The sequence below is a fragment of the Rhinopithecus bieti genome, unplaced genomic scaffold (assembly GCF_001698545.2).
Source record: "Rhinopithecus bieti isolate Rb0 unplaced genomic scaffold, ASM169854v2 scaffold_5002, whole genome shotgun sequence".
Lineage (NCBI taxonomy): Eukaryota > Metazoa > Chordata > Mammalia > Primates > Cercopithecidae > Rhinopithecus > Rhinopithecus bieti.
Genome location: NW_016804830.1, coordinates 2,411,440 through 2,415,637, shown reverse-complemented (window position 1 = coordinate 2,415,637; position 4,198 = coordinate 2,411,440). Strand labels below are relative to the sequence as shown.

General features: G+C 44.5%; 1 long non-coding RNA gene across 1 annotated transcript; it reads left to right on the top strand.

Annotated features, from left to right (window-relative positions):
- The first annotated feature begins 884 nt into the window (after positions 1–884).
- LOC108528665 (uncharacterized) lies at positions 885–1,978 on the top strand. The gene is made up of 3 exons (XR_001885243.1): positions 885–929; positions 1,642–1,679; positions 1,894–1,978. It is a non-coding gene; the product is annotated as an uncharacterized LOC108528665 (long non-coding RNA).
- Positions 1,979–4,198: the final 2,220 nt, after the last annotated feature.

Genomic DNA, 4,198 nt, shown 5'->3' with positions numbered 1-4,198 from the left:
AAGTTTTTTTTTGAGACAGAGTCTCGCTCTGTTGCCAGTCTGGAGTGCAGTGGCATGATCTTGGCTCATTGCAACCTCTACCTCCCGGATTCACGTGATTCTCCTACCTCAGCCTCCTGAGTAGGTGGGATTACAGGCGCGTGCCACCACACCCAGCTAACTTTTGTATTTTTAGTAGAGATGGGGTTTCACCATGTTGGCCAGGATAATCTTGATCTCTTGACCTCATGGTTCCCCCGCCTCGGCCTCCCAAAGTGGGTTTTGATTTTTTTTATAATGGTAATGATTCTGTCTTCGTAACTCCTTTAAAATCTTAGTTGGTGGGCTGGGCGCGGTGGCTCACACCTGTAATCCTAGCACTTTGGGAGGCTGAGGCGGGTGGATCACTTGAGGTCAGGTGTTCGAGACTAGCCTGGCCAACATAGTGAAACCCTGTCTCTACTGAAAATACAAAAATTAGCCGGGCATGGTGGCGGGCGCCTGTAATCTCAGCTACTCAAGAGGCTGAAGCAGGAGAATCCCTTGAACCTGGGAGGCAGAGGTTTCAGTGAGCTGAGCTGAAGTTGTGCCACTGCACTCCAGCCTGGGCATAGAGCGAGACTCAGTCTAAAAAAATATATATATATATACACACACACACACATATAATATATATATGTTATATATATATAATTTTTTTTTTTACAAATCCTTGTAAACCAGATTTTGGACTCACTTTGCAGGCTTTGCCAAATGGCCTTTTTACCCTCATGTATATTGCATTTTCTTTGGATATTCTGATGAATTCTCAAGGGGATTGTATTCCTGTATTTTACCATTCATGAGTTTAGAAGTGTGTTTACTTTCCTGAGTTTTCATTTTCTTTTTCTTCTGTTGTATGTAATTTACAGAGCAAATACCCACCAGAACGGATAACTTGGATGTGGAAAGTGAGTTTCTTTGCGCTTATCAAGTGAGGGTGATTTTTAGTCAATGAGCATTCGGTATATGCCTGGGAAACCAACAGCCGCTATTTAGATTCAGAGCCAGCCTTTATCAGCTTTCTGATGCCAAACCCATCAGTGAACTTCTCTGTATATTTAATTCATCGTTAGGAAAATGGCGACACCGAGGGTGACTGATTTCCAAGTTTACATCGGTTGCCCCAGGGGTAGTGCCTGGCTCCCATCTGGTCCTTACTGCTCTAACTTTGCCCTGTTAATTGAAGGAATGCCGCTATAAACATTTCCGGGACTGTTGCTGTCATTTACTGTCCCCATACTTTATAGAGAAGCCCATATTGTCAGCCTCTTCTGCTTTCTGTCATTTCTAAACCACCTCACCCGAACTGGTGTAAATTTCATTGTGCGTGAGTTTGCACAGATGTAATTTGGCCTACATGTCTTCTCAAAGCCTAATGTCCACCTCCCACCTCCACTAGGATCTGGAGTCTCAGGACCCACTACCTCTGCCACCCACTGCAAGCTTGAACATTTCATGGTGGACACCCCTCCCTGACTTTGTATTAAAGTGGATTCTTTTGAGTCTTTTTCTCTGTGTGACTACTGTGCGTGGAGCCAGTGGGATTTGCCCTGTGATCCTGAAGGAGGGTCACAAGAGGCCAGACATAGTCAGGCAAATCTTATTTTTTTGTTCTTGTAGGTCCAGATTTTGGATGAATCTCTCTAGAGGTTGAACAGGTAAGGCTCACCTTTCAATAGTTACACCAAGAAAGGCCTAGCTGATGACTTAAGCTATGGTTTTGGGCTGCACGAGAGTGGTCAGGCGGACAGTGGGGAAGTCTACACATAACCCAAAGGGAAAAGAGAAAAGGCCCCTGAGAAACCAGGGCAAAGTCCCACAGTGTCTCTTTCCACTGGCGTGTGGGTTACCTTCCCACTATGTCCCCCAAAGGACATGAGGCCACAGACTGCAGTGCCCGTGAACAGAGGAGCTGTGGAGATGGAAGTTTGATCGGTCCCTTCAAACGCACACTCCCGTGCATGTGCGCCTCTTCTGATGCAGCGCCCCAATGGGTAAGCTCTGGGCTTTTCCACACAGTGGATTAGGAGTGGAAACATTCTGTCTGTTTCATGCTTGATGGTTTGGTTGTGACCTGATGTCATGGTGGTAATAGAGGCAATGATCCCAACAGCTTAGAACCATTCAGCTTGGCCAGGCCTGGTGGCTCACGCCTGTAATCCCAGCACTTTGGGAGGCTGAGGTGGGTGTATCACCTGAGGTCAGGAGTTTGAGAGTAGGCTGGCCTACATGGCAAAACCCCATCTCTACTAAAAATACAAAAATTAGCCAGGTGTAGTGGCCCACGCCTGTAATCCCAGCTACTTGGGAGGCTGAGGCAGGAGAACCGCTTGAACCCAGGAGGTGGCGATTTCAGTGAGCTGAGATCTTGCCGTTGTACTCCAGCCTGGGCAATGTAGCAAGACTCTGTCTCAAAAAAAAAAAAATTGTTCAGCTTGTGGGTAGGTATTTGGGAAACAGTATATGTATTACCTAGTCTTAGTTATCTGCAGTGGTTTTTTTTTTTTTTTTTAGACAGAGTCTCGCTCTGTCGCCCGGGCTGGAGTGCAGTGGCTAGTTTTCAGCTCACTGCAAGCTCCGCCTCCTGGGTTTACGCCATTCTCCTGCCTCAGCCTCCGAGTAGCTGGGACTACAGGCGCCTGCCACCTCGCCCGGCTAGTTTTTTGTATTTTTTTAGTAGAGACGGGGTTTCACCATGTTAGCCAGGATGGTCTCGATCTCCTGACCTCGTGATCCGCCCGTCTCGGCCTCCCAAAGTGCTGGGATTACAGGCTTGAGCCACCGCGCCCGGCCATCTGCAGTGGTTTTGTTATCTTTTGCATAAACTGCTGAGAATGTTTAATAATTGTAGATGATAGATCACTAGTCACTCTAAAATCTTCCCATTTCTTGGTCTAGAGCTGGGGCTGGATCCCTCAGCAACGAGGAGACCTGAAAACCAGAGGAAAAAAAGCAGGTACTCCCTGTAAACCACTCATCTGTGCTCTCTTCCAATTTATTCTCCTTTTGTTTACATAATTTTAAGGGGCTATAATCATCTTGTTTAGACCTCAGGATATAAAATGACACACCTGTAGACCTCCAGCCTTATCCCAAGGTTGTCTGTTTTTTTTGTTTTGTTTTGTTTTTTTAATTACTGCCAGGTTTCAATTGTAGATAACCCCTAAGGAAATATTCCAGATTCCCTGAGTAGTTTCCAGGCTAAAGTCCTATAGGCTTCTTCTGTTTTTAGGAGGCGTTGCCATCAGAGAAAGACCTGATTTTGGATTTTTAGCTTTAATGCTTGCGAAAAGCTATAAAATAATTTTCTACCACTAGCTTTAAAGTACTGTTAGTGATAAATTAAAATTCCTTCAGGAGGATTAAACTGCCATTTCAGTTACCCTAATTCCAAACATTTTGGTTGTTAGAATTTTCTTTAATGTTCATAAAGAAGTATTTTATATTTTCCATCGAGATTCATTCTCTTTAGCAGGTCATTTTGAGCTTTACTTTCTTAAATACCCAAATTTGGTTTTTCCTCAGACTTCTCTCTGCTACGGATTTCTAACTTAACAAGAAAGGCAACTTTTCATCAAAAAGGGCAAAGAACAGAGGGGACAGTAGAGGGCACCTTCAAACCCAGCATGGAAATAAGGTTCCTGCTTCGAAATGAAGCATCACAGCAAGCTCAGGTTTTTGATTTGGGCCCTCATTTCTCTTATAATTTGAACTTGTATTAGAGAAAAAGGGCCTGTTTCTTAAGCCAGCCGGTTTTCATACTGGATGTTTATATATCATTTCATTTGTTCCTAAGTGTATTTCTCATTTCTGTTATGATTTGTTCTGTGGGTTGTCAGTGACTTAGCGGTATGTTTTTCACATGTTTATAAAGCTGAATAGTTCTGTGTGTCAGCTCAGCACCCCTAGTGTCAGCCATGCTCCTCTCCTGCTGTGCATAGATAGGGCCTGTCTACACCCGAATCTCCTGGGTTCCCGCTGTCAGCACCTGAAGGTACCCACCAGATGTGTCTGTCACTTCCCTCCGTCCACCTCTCTTGTGGTTCTCGTATTTCTGCCTCCCCAGAGACCATTTCTCTCTAGAGCAGTGGTTTCCAGTAGAAATACAATGCCAGACACATAGTCATTTTAGATTTTCTAGTACTCACTTTTTTTTTTTTTTTTTTTTTTTGAGACA